Below are 19481 nucleotides of genomic sequence, written 5' to 3'. Positions count from 1 at the left end.
GTGAGAAATATACTATGTATAATTTATTGCAATCGTAAAATTTCGCTTGGAAAAAATGCGTCGGCAAAGTGGAGCCGTAAGCGCAAATTGCTCATAATTATTCATAGCGTTGTAACCTCATTGGCCATCACGATAAAATTTGATTTACTTTTCTTTTAATATCATTTTTATTGCCCGATGACAAAATGTTCTTTGAGTTAATTTGGTTTTGATTTTTAAAAAAATACGAGGCACGTTTTGTCTTAATTTTTTTTATTATATTTTTCAAAAACCAATATCAAATTTTATTTCAAAACACTCGTTACTACCTTTATAAATATAGAATTCATTTCAAATTTCTACTACTAACTCTCGTTACCTATCTTAATGTATAAGAACACGTCTCATCTTTTAAGTAAACTGATACCATGAAATGCCGGTAAGTTAGTAACTTCACTTTAAAGTAACTTACGTTTAACTTGATTCAAGTCCACAAGCACTCACGAGTCAATGCAATTTATTAGAGCAGTATTGGTCACAGGAATGAGGAAGTAGACTTCAACGTCCAAGTTAATGATTATACTGACAACTTCCTACATCTGCATTTTAATTGACATAGTACCTATACATGTCGTAGAAAATGTACGTCTGGACTATTAACATTAGGTTAATCGATCGGTGTAAATAGAAATTAAATTAAATTGAAAACTTTACAAAAAGACAAATCAAAAAACTACGCATGTGTAACATACAATACGAAGCCTGAGAATAGCCTCTATATTACTTTATTTAACTTGCTTTTCTTTTAAAATTATAGACTGTTATTGTTTTAAATTTTATGCGTATTGTTTTAAAAATAGCGATTAATAAAGGTTTAAATCTTAAAACAATATGCAGTGGAGCTGACAAACTGTTGCTAGATCTATAACCCTTAAGTGCATTACAGTCGGAACAATTCACAACTGCAGTTCAAGCCAATTCAAACCAGTAGCATCTAACTACATTTTAACTCGGGGCAGATCCGAGTGACGGCTGTGACACTGTGACATTGCAATAGTAAATACCGTCAGGAAAGTCACCAGCGTTCACAATGACACGACTTTTGTAGTCGATACATAGATTGCAGACTAGATTCTTAAGAAACAATATATTTTATGTATATATAAGATTTTTAAATGTCAAATATTTATTTAAAGAGAAAATTAAAATATTAGATTAAATATAATACATAAAAACTAAAATATATCATTAAAAGGTGTCCCTTTAGGCAAGGTTCCGAAGATACTGGCAGCGTTCCCCCTTTGAATGGCTAGACTAATTCTTTGTCCGAGGTAGCTGCCAGCTCTTCGGTCTCCTGTGATGTCGACTAACCTTTTTGCTGTTTCTTTAAAAAGCCTTCTAGCCCCACGGACCAAGGGTCTTGACACCGAATGGGACAAATTCATATTCGGAGCCGAGACCCCTGTATTTGTTAGCCTTAGCCTTTTCAGCCGCTTCACAAGCCGCACCAGCTCTGTTGTTGGTTCCATGAAGATGGGATGGGGCCAGCGTGTCTGAACAGGTAGCATCCCATACCATATATAAGATTAGATTTTACCCTTCATTTTAATATTTCAGCAAAATTTAATTGTACGTATTCCACTTATTTTCGAAGTTCACATCGTCAATATGTAGAAATGGTGAGGAATAATTTTCCTCGGAATCATAGTAAATTAAACTAGTTTTCATATAATGGTAAATAATAACGGTTCCGTGCGTAGAAGTAATACGATTTTGAGTACAATAATTAAAACCGTTTATTCAAGAAAGTGCAAGAGACATGACCGATAGACAAGCGCTAGAGATGGCGCCACGAGTGTTGCCACAGATAGAAGTACAAAGTGATTAGGCGTTGTTTACATTCTTCCAACACCGTGTAATGTTATGTAGAGTGATACCACAATACCTCTGAAATATATTGATAATAAATGATAACAAAAATTGATAACAAAAGTAGTTAGTTAAACATTTTCACGTGGAAATGATTATTAATAATTAAAACATGAATACACGATCGGGCGAACGTAGAATGTATCAGATTTTCAAAATATCAGCAATTAAAAAAAAACAATTAATTTTTAGTCAGCCCAAATATATAAGCTAATGTTTTAATGAATAAAGCTAACCGATAGAAGTTAGGTTAAGCGTTAAATTCTATAGTGCACAGGGAAGAGGATGGGAAAGGGGATAGCTACCGCTTGTGTTCCAAGAATTAATTGAGCGGAATCCAAACTAAGTTTAAGTTAAACTATGTCTCACCCGGAGGGCAATATGTGGCTGCATGTAAAACGCTACCTATTCATCGGAATTTATACGACCGTTTTCTATCGGTATAAGGAACATGGAGATTGAATGAAGGAATGTTTGGATGTTCTAAGTTTAAATTTAAATAGATCAGATTTAAAGGACTGAAGATTGAAAGAAGCATAACCTTCAACAGCCAACTAATGAATGAATTATTGTATGAAGAAATTAATATAAGAGCGAACGAATGAATGAAAAATGAACTCACTATCGAAACAACAAAAGGCGGAATAAAAACAATTGATTGGAAAATTGTTAAATGAGTTGATCATTTTAATAAAATAGGCGTTGTGAATAAAAATAGTTTTCGTGTTTCAAATATCCTTTCTTATATTAGAGAGACCTTTGTTTCTTAGTAAACATACCGGCATATTGAAAGAGATTTATTGGCGTGAACGTCGCCGGGAGATCTGTATGCATTGGCTCACAGGGTCCGTTTATCAGAAATCCAACAGATCGGCCAATAACTTATATTGACAAGCAATTGATCAAATTTCCTACAAGATGTATTTGAGATCTGAGCCCCGAAAGTGGATAGTTAATTGTCGAACTTTGATATCAATAAACCATTCTGTTAAATGTTAGGATAGTAATTATTTTAAAACTACTTATCATTATCTACCTTTATCATTTAATTAGGATAAAAAATTGAATTGATTTGAAAAACATAGTTATTATGTTTATCCAGATATTACAGTAAAGGAACTCGACTCGACTTAACGGGGGCACAGTCGCGCCCCTAGATTATATAGAGAAATGTAAATTGGTCTTGTTCTTAGAGATTACGTGTACCAATCGGAAACGCTCAAAGATTGGAAGCTTAGCAATTGATTGATTACTTTGTTGGGTAATTCTGTCGTGGTTACCTAAATTGCCTGTATTTTTTTCTGTAAATCTTATATTCTGTTTCAAGAAAGATTCACAATAATAGTTCAAACAATTCCTAGTGGCGAGTCAGGTCCTCGCAAAATGGAAGTCCGTGGTGTCTGCCTACCTCACTGTGTTACGGGCGTGTTGTTGTTTTATTTAATTAACTTTCATTAACACAAATATATTGGCTATATTAAAAAGTTACTTTAAATTCAGCGCATGATCCGATGTCGAACATTTAATAACGTTATCTGATTTAATCCGCCTTTAACCTGATTACAGATCTCCGGCAGTCGGGTGACAGCAAATTGTGTTAGTACCAAGTGCGCCGTCTTTTTAGTTGGGCAAGAACAGATAATCTTACAAAGTAATTAAGTTTTATAAAGTATAGATTATTATTTTTCATATACAAAACATATCAGATAGAAATAAGACTAAACTGAACCAATATTATTCAGAGAAGAGTAATTTTTGACTTAAAACTTTGCATTTTAAAGGTAATAAACTCTAGAAAAAGACTCCAAGTTGCAAGTTCTTTGATCGCTGCTGACAGATTATTTTACAAAAAAGAATTTGAATAGAAATTTTAATAAAATGCGATTGAATCTCACTTCCACCTCCGCCTCCGCGAGCGCTGCAGGTAATCCCTTTTCAAGTTTTGTCTATAAACATATTTTAACTTTGGAATCTTTGATGTTATGCAATAAATGGTGCCGACACCGGACATATGTACGTGTGTATTTTAGCCGTTTTCCATATTAGTTTAAGCAATAAATAATAATAAAAAAATAATTTGAAATACCACGAATAAGCGAAAATGGTTTGAGATCGATTATTGAATTCGTCCGTAAATCTGTACGATATATTGAATTACAAATGATTGTATACAACTTGTAATCAGTTTTTATAAAAATTGACTTGAGAAGTACTTTATAAAAATTTGTAGTTTAGTAGTAGAACAAAAGTAGTTGAATTTTCGTTGAAGACGAACTTAGTCAGTTTCACAGCAAGTAGTTGAATAAACTATTTTTAGTTTAACAGCAATTTTCTGCGACTTTGTTCGGAGCCACTTTGGACACGTCGGCACAAACCGTCTTTGTTATGATCAAAACTAATGGTGAAATATGCTGAGCTTGCTTTATTTATAACTTTTCCATTTTCCATCATTTTTACGAAAAACAAGAACTCTTTTGTCGCAGATCGGAGATGAGTTAGTTTATATTTTACTAGCTTTTACCCGCGACTCCGTCCGCGCGGAATAAAAAAAAAAAAAAAAAACGGGGTAAAAATTATCCTATGTCCTATTCCTGGTTCTAAGCTACCTGCCCACCAATTTTCAGTCAAATCGATTCAGCCGTTCTTGAGTTATAAATGGTGTAACTAACACAACTTTCTTTTATATATATAGATTTATTTCAGATACAAGTTAATTCGAAAATGTTAGTAAGTAATATGCAGAAAGCTGATATTTTCTATTAAATCTTTTTTATTTCGTAACTTTAATTTGAATATTTTAGAAGAAATGAAATGATTATAATTGTGCTAGTTACTTTTGGCATTGAGTGTATTTGTTATTGCATTTTTCTAAAGTTATCTTGGTTTTCTTGAAAGGAATCACGCGATTTTTAATTTTTTGACAATTTAAACAATGTTTTATTGATCACTAGCTCGAGCGGTATTAAAAATAAATACTTAATTAGTAGCATATGTGTTCTTTCATGGTATGTTCTATATCTATGCCAAATTTCATCGAGATCCATGCAGCCGTTCTAGAGATACATTCTAACAAACATCCATCCATACATCCAAACATTCGCATTTATTATATTAGTAAGATTTTCGTGTTTTTATTCTCAACTATGTTTATAAACATTTATTAGTCTATATATCAAAATCCGTTGTCAATCTGTATGCATTGTCTGCGCCGAGCTATACATAACGGATCCCACGGCCCCGGTCATAACTTACATCGACAACCTATTGATCAGAATGCGAACATATTGAAGGTGTTACGACCTCCACTTTAGTTAAATTGTAGGCTGAATGAATACAGCACGTCGTGCATTTTGGAAGCAGCCAAATAACAAAGGGATAAGCTACAAATTGGTTGTTAAACGCAAGAAAATAATGAAAAAAGATAAGTGCTTAGTTAAATCAACAGTTAATACAGAAGAAGTAATAACTGTACTTCATGCATATTTCTAGTGGTACTTCATCACTTTCTACTTCCTATTCAAAGACGATTAATTTTATGAACAACGTCTATAGCTGCAATGCAAATTACCCATTCGCTACTACTTTATTTGCTATTCCGTGCAGAGTTCTGCGGAACTCGACAAATAGAGTGTTTACTCACTAAGGCACTTATTAGTCGATACAAAATAAATGAAGATGTATTGAACATGAAATAAATATTTGTAAGGAAAGTATAGAATACTCATTTGTAAAAATAATAACGTGAGGTTTATAACGATCGTGAGGTTTAATGCAAGTTCATAGAACAATTAAGTTTAACTTCACATAGCTCGTGTTCGTTCTGTCGTAGGCAGGAACCCGTAAAATTCCGTCCAAGGACTTGGAGCCTCATCAAAGGAAAATACATGGAGCGTGAAAATTAATTTTACCTTGAGTTAGCGGTATGAACATATAAAGAAAAAGTAACGAAAGAAACTGATTATTTAAAAATTAAAACATGATATTACTTGTTTTTGTTAAATTTCTTCACAAAAGAAAAGAAACGCATAGAAATGTTAAACGCGTTCCGTTTCTCGAGATGAAAGAATATGGGTAGATAAAAAGAGAGCAAGTTTTTGCAATAATTCACATTGCAATAATTTGGTGTTTTACAAATGGCAGAGAATTAAGGAACGTTTCTCGCTGAATACAAAGTGTTCTACCAAATGCAAATAAGATCGGCGGATTTCAGTTCAATGTAGGTCCTATTGCCTCTAATTGAATGCGGCAACACTTTGCCTGCTTTAGAACATTTAGATCAAGCCCCGTAATATCAAAAATCGACACTTTATCCAAACAGCCAGTAACTGGCTTTTAAATAACTCACGTCTCATAACTCTGTTTAAACAGTTTTTCAAGCTTTTATCAGTAAATTAAAACCAATTAACAAAATAAATCATACATACAATAATGTATACGTTAAAACCCACTTAAAAGCACAAGCAATTCTGTGTTTAGTCTGATGAGGCCGAATTTACTCCCCTTTCTCTTCTCACCCTTTTCTTTCTGTGCGTCTCCTTTTCTGTCGATTAAAGGTAGGTAACGCATCTGCAATTTCGGATGTCTATGGGTATTTTGAATATAAATAATTGAATATAAATATAAAGAATATTTTGACTAAAATATATATATATATATATATATATATATATATATATATTAATTGTGTGCTCATCGTTATTCAAAATATTTGAGTAGTGAGATTTTTTTTTATAAAATAGATATTATAGCTTTTACTTGTATGACCTGTAATTTATATATTACCAATAAAATTGTAATTGTAATTGTAATTGTAGTGGTCGCTTCACTATTTCCGCGAATTCAAGTAGCTGCTGGCTAGGTTGCCACCTTATAATATAAAAAAAAATCAAATTAACCTAAGTTTTCTAAGTCGAAGCAGATATCTATCAGATCTAGATGTGTCTGTATTGCTTGAAACAGTTTGAACTCAATTAAAACCTAATAAATGTACCTATTTAAAAAGAATTTCACTAATAGAAAACTCTTCTGTCAGCTAGAAATCTGTGCTACGTTTTTATGCATACCTTAGCAAAGCCGGGACATGTTGCTAGTAAAAATGATAAAGTGAATTTTAAAAACATTATCTATCGGGTAGCCAGATGGTACACGATCGATAGCTGCGCCCTCTCATCATTTCCTCCGGCGACAATCCCTCTTTGTCATCAATCAAATGTCACCGCCTTTAATCAGAACCCGAGGAACAAACTTGCTTGCTTAACAAACGACACATTTATAAATCAATTTTCATGGTTGATTTACGAAACTATAGTTGTTTATCAACGGTACATATGGAAATTTCAAATAAGTTAGAATCAAGTTAGCTAGTTAGAAACAAAATTATTTATGGAATTCTTATTACTAACTTTATTTTTTTGTTGAAAACAATTAAATGTTTCTGTCCTTGTTGATTTTAGTAGAGTACATGTACAATGTTGAAGGTAATAATTAGGTTTAGAGTTTGGAAGCAATATAGCAGGAACTTGCAGAACAAGCTGGATAGATTTAATGAACTCTCAAAGCCTTTGCTAAACTTTGGATATTACTAACATGCCGTACATCGACTTTGTTTATTAAAAAGACAAGGCATGTTTTTTTTATTAAGTGCATATTTGAGAATGACTAGGGCACTGAAGAATGTACATAGACACGCAGCTTAATATAAACTCCTTAACATAATATAATTAAGTCTGAAATTAACACTTAGCAAGTCAGAAATCTGAGTGGAGCAGTTGAATGCAATCGTATAAGGCAGTTGGCGAGTTGGCCGACGGCGACTCTGTTAGAGTCCGCAGACATTAATAAAGTCGGGAACTTCGGGGGCGGCGGCGGCATCGGAATTATAACTAACTGGAACACAACTCAAACTGGCTGAACTAATATATTGCTCATTGAATAAAACTTATTTCATTCCGTTTTATTATATAATTTTAATTTAAATTCAGTGCAATTCATTTAAAGATTTGTAAGAAATAACAATGTTTTTATATCTACTTTTAGATCCCAAACATGTTCGATGGTTCGATTGCGTTTTGTACAATCAGATAATAGCAACCGATCAAGCCGAGGTTCGGCCCTCTCGTGCACCCTTGAATCGGAATACAAAACGCGTAATGAGTAAACTCTCGGGGGCCCTTGAGCCCAGTTACTCCATGGAGCGTCCACCGAAGCGACCTAAGAGCTCGGTGACCTCCCAATCCGGTAATAATAATGAAGTAACAGCCTGAGCCGAGGCTCCTGAGGGAGCCCTCGAGACTAGTTACTCTTAAAACGCCATCTGCGCCCGGCCACCTCAAGCCCGGTGAAACTGTAAATGCCTCCTCAAGGCAAACAGTGACTACTCAGTCACAAAAAAAAATGCGTTTCGTTACGGGTTCGCTGCGGCTGGCCAAGATGTAAATACGTCAAAAAATCGATGTCATAAAAAATAAGGGAATTCTAAAATCCAGTAAAGTATCAAATAATTTATATAAAGGCGCAGATTACACGTAGTTTAGTAAACACTAGCTTTAATTGTTCGAAGGACTTAAGGTTAATTAATATCATTATTGTCTAGTCTAGACATAATGTTGCTAATTCCCGAAACTTCACGCCCACTTCTAACTTCAATTAAATACCAAACTTAAATTAAATCCCCAAAGTTTCCTTTCCAATAATTTGATGTTGAAATTAAAATCTAAACAGGCTTAGTTCATATTTCTAGTGGAATAATTTAGTACATTATAATGCCATCTAGCGATTCAGTTTTGAATTAACATTTAACGTATCTTAAGTTGAAAAATTTTTGCTATTGTACGGATGCGTTGATAGATGGCGCTGTATATTTTTTTTACTTTTGCTGTTTCTTTTGATTCTAAAATCAAATTTGTAGTTTAAATCCCTAGTAATTAAAACTTTGTACTTAATATCAAAATTTTTACATAATTTTTTTGGTATTTTTCCACCGTCAGTTTATGATATTGTTGCTTAGAAGTTGAAGCCACATAAAAAAAGAAACATTTCTAAAAAACACGATTGTTCTAAGTTACCTCCTGTTACTTGGGTTTTGCAACGTTGAAATAATTTGTTGAAAGTCTAGAATTTATTAATCCATGAATCACGTTTTAGAACGTTTTAGAGGCGGGTAAATTGGAATTGAAATTATGATTATGGCACCGAAAGCATGTTATTAGGGAATTAAAAGCGTTGCAAACCTATAATTACAAGATGTGTTGTTGCGAAAAACAATACCAAAACAGTTGTTTGTGAAGGACGGACCCACTCATTTGTGACACAAGGGGGAGACAAAGCTGCAGTTAAACTAACCACATAATTAGAAACCACTGTAATAAATTCTTGACGCGGCAATAAGTAAGGGCTTTTATATTTTGAACAATATTAAGTAAACAAAATTTAAATTAAATCGCGTTGGAAATATTCCTTAATAATTCGGATGTCTTTTTAGCTACATCTATGCCACCCCTGCACATGATGTTGGTAACATCGAACCGCAAAGGTGAGTAACAAAGCCGTCTCTTTGTTCTACAGGCGCGGGCGGCTGAACACTGCTTGTCTTAACAGGCGAGGATTTTTAAACTATCCATAGATGCGTTTATATAATATGCTTATTTTGTTTTTTTCTATCAAAACAAAAAAAAATTGCAATTGGAAATAGTTTTACATGACAATAAAATTTAAATTCCTTTTATATTATTACGGACTTTGAAATCTACGTATTAAGCTAGATTTATTTAAAAATTTATTGAAGTTTTCTACGCGCGTTTGTCATTGCTTTGTCTTCATACTGGTTTCTTCGATTAAAAAAATCAATTATAACAATTTTAATAAAATAATAACGGCTGTAGTCTGACCTTGCTTCATAAGCATCAATGACATTTTGTTGCTCATTTATAAGAACTTGTAACACACGATGACAAGATCGAACCTCAAAAGAAGCTTAACACCCGCAGCGCTCAAAAAATAAGAAAATAAAAACGTAGAGTTTACTCTATCATAAATCGGTGTCGTGTAGTGAGTATGTCTGTTTAACGATTCGTCACAACTAATCTAAACCACAAAAATTTCATATGAAAGCTGAGCTTCGCTGTCGTTCTGCATCTTCTTTACAGTTGTGTGTTACAGGCCTAAGTTATATAGCTTTGAGTCCGGGCGGACATAATTTTATATCTAAGTAAATAAAATAAAAAGTATTATTTTTCAAGACAGGATTTAGAAACCAGGTATTGGTGTTATATTTTATATAAATAAAACAACATACGTATGTTTTCTACCTATATGTGTGGGTTTGTATGTATAGGTACATAAGTTCCATTATGAGCGTTGGAGTCTTAAGCTGAGCCGATTTCGACGAGGGAGGTGTCATTCTATACGTAGTCTGCCTCGGAGTGTCATAGGTTGGCATCAGAATCAAACACATACAGTGTTCGTTGGCTATAACAATCTCAAATAGTCAAAAATGTGTTCGAAAAAACTAAAAGTCAATCGGGTTTTAATTTAAGTCAACTCTTTTTCCATAAACAAGGTGTGTTATCAAAATGTATCGTTAAATTTTATTTACATTTTAGACATGTTTTTAGAAATTACACAAACTAAAAATATTTGATATAATTTTGCGAAAATCCAAATAGTCCTAAATAATAGTGCAGTGGATCTAAGCCATAAATGTTTGTGACAATCGCTATCGTATCGTCATGGACAAAAACTTAATTAAAATTTGTGCAGCGTCTCAATCGGGCATAAAATACATAAAAATCTCATACTAATTTTTATAAAATTGACGATAACTATACGAAGACGCTCAAATATTCGTGCTAGGGTCACTGATGTCACCGACCTAATCGTTCACGTGTTTTCGGCGACAGACATAAAGACTTAAGAAAAAATTAATTGATTTGTAAACTTCTGTAGAGTTACAGATATTATTAGTAAATAATCGACAGACATTTTTATACTCGTATTAAATTATTATTAGGATCTATAATTTGGAATCCGGAAAATCGATGGGAATTTGTATACGCCATATAAAATGTAAATGAGACGTTCGTTTTAGATTTTGATTTATTTTTTTACGACACAAAATCTTCACCAGGTGTGTTGATGGGCAAGTTTTATTGAATTCCGGGGTGTTTTAACTAATTTTTTAAACAGGTTCTTGTCGATACAATGGCTGTTTTATAAGAATTAATTGGATTTTAGCAAAAGTTATATTGTAAAATTTAATATTTGCAAGGCCGACTAAATTCCGCGTACCTTGTACATACGAGTACTTCCTACTGTACCTAAATTGACCACTTTGTAATAAAACAAACAATATTATAATTAATTCTGTACTGACTGGACTTTCTTCTACCGCTTCCTATTTTTATTCGACTTCAAAAAGAAAGAGGTTATCGAATTGACTGTATTTTTTTATATTTATCTAATGACATTGACAACTATAAATCGTGTCAGACATCTTTTTCTAACAGTGAGTTTCTGAGTCCAAGATCTCAGTTTAAAACATATTGCTATTGCTACAGGGATGACGACATCGACGCTGGAAAGCATAAACGCTGTAACCCTTGAAATCGCGAATATGTTTTTTCACATTTTAATAATTTCAACCATTATCAAACGATAATGATTTTATTATACGTTAGCACAAACTACACAACATTGCTAAATACCGCATGCTTGTAGGCGTATCAGCACACGAGTTATGATTTTTTGGCTCTCCTGTAAAGTTCATACTTTCGGGGTTACAGCGTTTACGCTTTCCAGCGTCGATATGATGTTTTATACAGAGATTTTGGACTCAGAAACCCACGGTAATATGATAATATTATTTTGTTTGCAGTGTTAATAGCCCAATGAGATTATAATGTGACAATGTTTGTAACCAGTCAATATGAAAAAAGTTAAGTAAACAAGTATTACGGAACTAACGGAAAAGAAGAAAACTTATCTTTTCTTTTCTTCAATTAGTGCGAGTCAAGAAAACAAAAAAGTAATGAGATTAAATGTGGATGGCTATAAAGGTAGAGGAAGACCAAAGAAAGTATAAATGGATTGTGTGAAAGAGGATATGCGAGGAAGGGGGTAAATTCAGATGTGATATGCTGATAGAGATAAATGGATGAGTACATACTGTGCCGACCCTCCATAGGGGTAAGGGCAGGTTGTCGATGAATTAGTGCGAGTCAAACACCGACTTCAACACTATAATATGTGAAATTAATTGACGATAGCTTAAATTATTCAAAATTAATTTGCACAAAAACGAAAACTTTTTGTAGAGTACGAGGTAAATTAACTATTTCGATAACTATAAGTAAGTAAATGTATCAAGTGTACAAAATATCAAAATGTGATTTTTAATCACACACAAACACTGCAATTTTTTTTATATATAAATGTTTACCTTTTAAGCAATTTTGCACCGGTTTGACCTTTATTTTGATTTCCTGCACTACGAGTTTGCTTTTTAGTTTTCATAGTTGTCGTCAATATTGTTTTAATGTATATATATATACACTTACACACACAATATATGTTTATAATACAGATGGAAACGTTTGGATGGATGGATGGATGGATGGATGTATATTTGTTTGTTACCACGTAACTCCAGAACGGCTGAACCGATCAGGATAAAACTTGGGATAGAGACAGCTTGTTATTTGGAATAGCGCATAGACCACTCGGTCAATATTTTTTTTACTTCACGCGGAAGAACTCGCAGAATCTTCTATAATTTTGCGAGATATTAGGAAGTTAGCGACAGCACAATGATTACTTATTACTTTAAATACATTATAAAGTTAATCGGAAATCAAACAATAAAAAGCCATTTGTCATCGTTACCAACGGAATTTGAGAACAGGGTTTTTACGACGCGTTTAAACTTTGACCCTGCGGTCATAAGCTTCAACCTAATGCCAAACCATATTAATAATTTATACAAATTTTCGCTTTCAATTGGTTATCTATATGTTGAATATTTAATATTTAGATAAAAGTAAGGATTTCGCAAGTAATTTTTATTTAAGACAATTTTTATTGAAGTGGTGAAAAAACATGTATGTGCAAAATTTTATATTTACCTACGTGATTTTGAGAGAATTAAATAGGGGACTCATGAACTTTTTCATAATTAAGGATATAATCAGTCTATTGCTTGTGGACTCTTGTTTTCGCTGTTTACAGAATTTCGATTCGGAAGACAATCGTACAGCATGCAATTTAATTATATTACTATAGTAATTAATTTTAACTGATAAGATTATTATTAAATAATTTAAATTAATTTTTATTTTGTATTAAAAATTTAATTTATAATATATGTATTAGTTTTATTTCTCACGACCTCAGAAACAAATTATAATATTTTCTAACCATTACAAGTATTTACAATTGTTTTATTTTTTATGAATAAAAATCTGGTAATTTTATAAAATTTTAGTATCATCGCATATTATATGAGCGGCTCACAATTTACTATGTAATAATGACTCTCATTTGTTATTAGTTACGTTTCTATAATAAAAATGATGTAAGAATAGTAGATTAAAAATACTTCCTTGATCGAGGAACAATTTATTTCCAAACAGCCTTTTAAAATAACAGAAAATGTTAGTATTTTTTTAGTAGGCGAAGTTTCGCTTATATGTTTTATCATCCCAGATAAATATCATCAACTTGCCCTTATCTCTACGTAGGGACAAGGTAACCCCGATAACCGTAATAATAAAAAATATTGAGACATCTGTAAAATGAGGGGAGAGGTGAAAAGAAAAATTATGCAGTGGCATTAAATATTTGATTCAGTGATAACTTCCCGCCTATGTTTAGCAATGTCAGGGTAATTCTTCGCCAATAGCTATCGCTACGGACCCTACCAAAGTTAAATAATTCTTGAGTCCTTTATTGTTGTAATTTATATGTATTTTATAATTAAGCAGTGTTTTGTTACTAGCACGAGTCCCTTGTTAACTATGTATTCAATTTAATAGGTCAAATGTAAGTTCTCGTTTGTACATAATAAGTATGTATAAAAATGTATTTTATAACAGCAAAGCTATTATTATTACACAGTCACGTTGTACGCTTACATTATAAGCACAAAACAACTAAAAATGTATGTGCACATAAAATTATTTTACGTTGATCTTTGCCATCAAACAGCGAAACAATGTATTGTAACTGTTGTATTGTAAACTGTTTACGTTTCATTTAAAGAATAAGTAGTAATTATTACAATTGTAATGTTATTTAACATGCAAGTAGGAAATTATAAAAATTCTTGTGAATAGTGAGGAAGTCGGGGATTAACCAAATTAAACAGATGTTTCCCGTTGGATTGATCGGACTACTGATAAATAGGACCAATAGATTTTTTTCCTATTGTTTCAATCGGTAGGCCGAAACGGGAAACACCCATCAAAACGGAACAATTCATCAACATTATAATAGCAAAACGATTCCTAAAGTAGTCCAGGTGTACTCTCTAGAGTCGTTGAAAGGCATGGCGATGTTATATGATAGGGGGTAAATAAAGTTGACAGTTCACGATTCGAAAAAGCAAAATCACATAAAGGGTTTCGCCGAAACTAGTAAAGTTTTGAAAAGGGTTTACGAGACATAAAAGCTTTGGGAATCACTGATAAAACACAAAAGGTAAAACAGTTTTTAAGTATTTTCATTTAATTTAGGAAAGAATGAATTAATTAATTAAAAGTACTTCATTGTTATTATACTTTATTTTTATTATTTTTGCAGATTGCTTTTTCAGTTTAACATTTATGTAATATGTACATTGTACTTTACAAATAACTATTGTTCGATTTATACAATGTATATGATCATCATCAGCTATAAGACATCCACTTTGAACACTCTCATTCAATAGAATTCACCATTCATTTTTTGACAATATCTGATACAGAATTTTGTGATTCAGTTGTTATTGTTATATTTATTCAGCAATAATTCTGTACCTAAAATGTTTTTGATATCTGGTTTTATTTCGGGCATATCGTTAGTATTTGGTGACATGTCATCGAAACCGGCTTTCGAATATTTCGTAACAAGTGGCTCATCGTGAATACTGGTGTAACTGGAATCTCGTTGCTAAATCAATGCGAATATATGGAAATCAACGACCGGGTAACGCCCTTCCTGCTGTATGTTAATTGTTTTTTTTTAGTTCGGATCATTTTCTAGGCGTCAAGAATTTCCGCTTTTGCAATTGTATTGTTCGTTTCTTCAATTTAAGAACAATGTCTTTCCATTTTAAGGTTTCATAGCAAAGAACACTGTCTACAATGTCTCAATTTATTACTTTAGCACTTTTCATTTGCGCTTTTGGCTTTAGTTTGAATACCTTTACCTTTGACATTTAGCATTTGTAGCTACAATTAATTATTCATGATGTTATTTCTTAGATAAAAGTAAATAAAGCAGAATTCATTATAAGAAGTTGGAGGATGATGTCAGAGGCCTTTAACATATTGTTCGTTTTGTTATAAGTTAATATCGTGAATGACCTGTCTGCATTTCTTGACCTCCCAAATACCTGTCCTTATACCGGAATTTTGAGTGGGGGTAGCGCTCTCATTGCCAAATGTAAAAAATCAAAACTAACGATGACTGGCACCTTTGTATCTGAGTTCCCTTTGTTCCGTTCGTCAATGACCTTACAGCATTCGGAAATGCTATATCTAAGACATTTACGATTAATTTATTTGGTGTCCTCTACACTAGGGATGGCAAACCAATTGATTTTCAGTCGGAATTATTTGAGTTCTACAAAATTACAAGCTGACAGGTAAAGGTTTGGTACCCCTGCATTAGACTCCAGGGGTCTTACCAAAAATCTTAGACAGTGTTTCGAATACATTTTAGCTTAAACATACGTCAACCATTTTTATACCGTTTTTGACAAATCATGGTTATTGAAGCTTTGTAACCTACGCATAGTAGGCTTGCAAAATCAAGCGGTCAAAGGGTTAAACACGTATTTCACTAAACAGTGTTAACAGTATTGTTTCAGTACTTATCCAAACTAAATATAATTACGAGGAAAGCTATAATCACAACAGGTAAAATCTGAGAATTTTATTTATTTTTTGTAACGTTGACTTTCGCATTTCCTTTGAAATACGTCGAATTACTGTAAATGTTAAGCTTAGTAGGTACATTTACACCTGAATACCTTCAAAGATCAAGGACGATCACTCGTTTTAGCGTATTTTCACTTTCCAATCCGGCTCGTGTGTATACACAATTATCAATATTGCCAAACGGTTGTGTCAACACAATGTCAAGTACATCGACCACGTGTAGTGGGGACTTTAGTATTGAATTAGCCAAATTTAGTCAGTTATCGGGATCGACCTCGTAATTCGGATGTATTGCCCAACTGTTTGGTAGCAAACTGTATGATATTTGCAATGACTTGCGTTTTTATTATATGCCGAGATTTCATCATGTACCTAACTAAATAATAATGCAAATAATATGAGTGTCTGTTTATAAAAACGGATTTGAGTAAAAAAGTATACTAAAACGTTAATCTCCCGAGGAATAGCATAATACAACTGGCATATTGGAGCAAATATTTTAATTCAACATATTTTTTTTTCTTCTTTTTAAAATACCAACTCACGGAAATAAAGTGCAGTAAAATAAAAAGAATACACCAATACGTGTAAAACCGCGGCTATCAATTAGTATTTGAATAAGACCTTTGTAGACTGTCTGTCTTTATATACTTAAAATGTACTGAATATCTGCAAATAAACAATGATGAAGAAGTAAAACGTTTTTTCCAAAAATTATAATTAAAAAGCAATAATGCAATTTGTGAGGATCTCAATTACAATTCAATATAGGTTTTTCATAACATATTACTTTCAATGATACTTCGATATCTTACTAATATTATAAATGCTAATTTTTAGATGGATGAATGGACGGATGTTTGTTAGAAGCTATCTCCAGAACAGCTTAAGGGATCTCGCTGATGGCATTGATTTAGAATATAGTCTGGAAGAACATATTGGCTACTAAGTTTTTTTTTTAAATCGATGTGGATGGAGTCGCGGGCGACAGCTAGTGATAAATAATTGTATTGGATGACGCAAATTTTACTATGATTTGGCCTGAGAAATTTATATTACAAGGTTAGCTGTATTTTGAATATATCATTTTCAAAGTATTGTCAATTCACTTTTGTGTTTTATAAGACGTTATCATAGATGTTGACTAATAGTTTTAAAGAAGTCTGTACTCAACTAAACATAATATCGAGTATTGGTTAAGAAAAGCTGACGTTTTGCAACAAAGGCTTTGTGCCTCTAAAGTTTTAATTTAAAATTTCTGATTAACTACTACAAGTTTAAAATCAATGGATTTGGTATCTTATTTTTATTATTTGATAATTTTGTATAATTTTGATCCGTGACTGTGTGGTAAAGTCGGTTACCCATAACGAAATTATTATCTTTAGTGTCTAACTCTAATATAAAAGAATAACATTGTCTTCCGCAATATTTGATCATACGTCGCAATACAAGTAAGGGCTACAGTGATTGGATACTATTAACACTTGATGGTCAGTGAAACATGACTAGCAATTCGGGTCAGGGTCCAACCGCCTTGGTACTTGAAGAGGTGTTTATGTTTCTTTGGTACACGTAAGTGACTCTCTTAACTCAAATGCTTTGTGTTGCCAAACAAGATTTCAATAAATTAAACGCACATTTGTGGTTTTCAAATATCATTCCATTGTGATAAAATACAAAAGAGATAAAATACAAACCTAACCAACACAATGTTAACATTTCAATTTCCACTTTGATGACGCTGTAGGATATGAAAGGTAACTCAAGGCAATTTGTAATTGTAAAAATCATTTAATGCAAAATATTTACTTCATTAATACCATTCACTGGTTATACAAGAAAGCAACATAAACATTGAGATTCCAATGCGCGTAATTCATGTGCAAAACTCAAAAATGCAGGCGCACCCTGAGTTAAGGGTGACTACTAACTACGCCTTAGTCAACCACGCTGGCCCAGAGCGGATTACTTGATTTTAATAGAAAAAAGGCAAATTGAACCATTGCATATTTCTTAGTGCTTTGGTGTTAGTTTTCTTGGGATAATTACAGTTATTAAATATTTCAGATTTTTTGTGATTGGATTTTTCTTATTTGTTTAGTATATATTTACTGTAATAATCATTGGTGATAACTAGAAATGTAAAATAATAGTCCATACTTATCATTCACTTTGACGAAACAAAGATTAAAATACGCTTTTATAGAAGTGTTTCGCCACCGTGAGGTTTAACGTTTCATGAAATGTAGCTGAGTGTGTTTTGCTATCTTAAATATTATTATAAATGTAATTTTACATTAAAAATACTAGTATAAGATAATTGAATGTGCCACCAGGAAAAAATGACGTCAACTTATGTAAGAAAAAGATGCATTGTATGCAAAATTATAGTGCTTAAGTTATCAAATATAACATTGTCGCTGTTAAATAATTCGTATGGGTACATAAATAAAAAAATTGTGAAGTTTACAAAACCAAAAAGGACGATCTTTACTCCGTTTACTCTCTGGGAAGAAACCCAAATCCAAAAGGAGAGTTACGTTTCAAAATAAATCAATCCAGTGTGAGGCAGGAGATGGTCACAACAAGAAACAGTGGTAGACGCCAGCAACAACAACATCTGTTGCACGAATTGGTCGGCTCGCCCGGTGAAATACCAAGACCACACAGAAGACAGGCGTGAAGTGGAAGTAATTCCGTGTTTCGTCCGATTAGTGTGGTGACGGGAGCCTAATTTTAGTCCTCTTTCCCTTCCCACCCTTTTCTTATAAGGAAGGAGGGGAAGGGAAAGTGAATTTGTCGGAGTAGTGGATGCATAAGAAGGAAGAATATTCTCATTTTGTGGGTCCCTTCCTCCGTCGATTAGAGGTAGGTAACGCATCTGCAATAGCGGATGTCTATTGGCGGCAGTCGCTTCGCTATTTCGGCGAATAGAAGTGGCCGCTCGCTCGTTTGCCACCTTATGGTATAAAAAAGAATATACATAGGTACATACATACATACATCTTCAATCGTACAATAAATCAATCTAATATAGAAGGGAAAGTTATTTTTTTCACAAGATCACTGAATATCCAGTTTTACGTAAAATATTTTGCTTCCTCTTTATAAAGATAATAAATATTGACGTGCGGCTTCATCCACATGTGATTTCATTTAATTTTGATACACAAAAAAACTTTGTTTTATTGTTTATATTGCGTATAAACTTGTCTTGAAGCAAATGTCAAAATTCAAATACTCCAATGACAACGAAGGCCTACACCATTGAGTGAGAATTATCGTTACCATGGCAACCATCCTTGCTGTTATTTTGCTGTTGTTTTGTCTTTATCTCGCATAAAAATTCTTGTTTTAATTTACTCACCCCCTAAGTTTAATGGCGTGAAAATATATAGTCTACAGTGTCTCGTAAGTATAGAGATTCGTATTATG

This window comes from Papilio machaon, chromosome 6 (assembly GCF_912999745.1).
Source record: "Papilio machaon chromosome 6, ilPapMach1.1, whole genome shotgun sequence".
Classification (NCBI taxonomy): domain Eukaryota; kingdom Metazoa; phylum Arthropoda; class Insecta; order Lepidoptera; family Papilionidae; genus Papilio; species Papilio machaon.
This window is presented reverse-complemented; position numbering follows the sequence as displayed.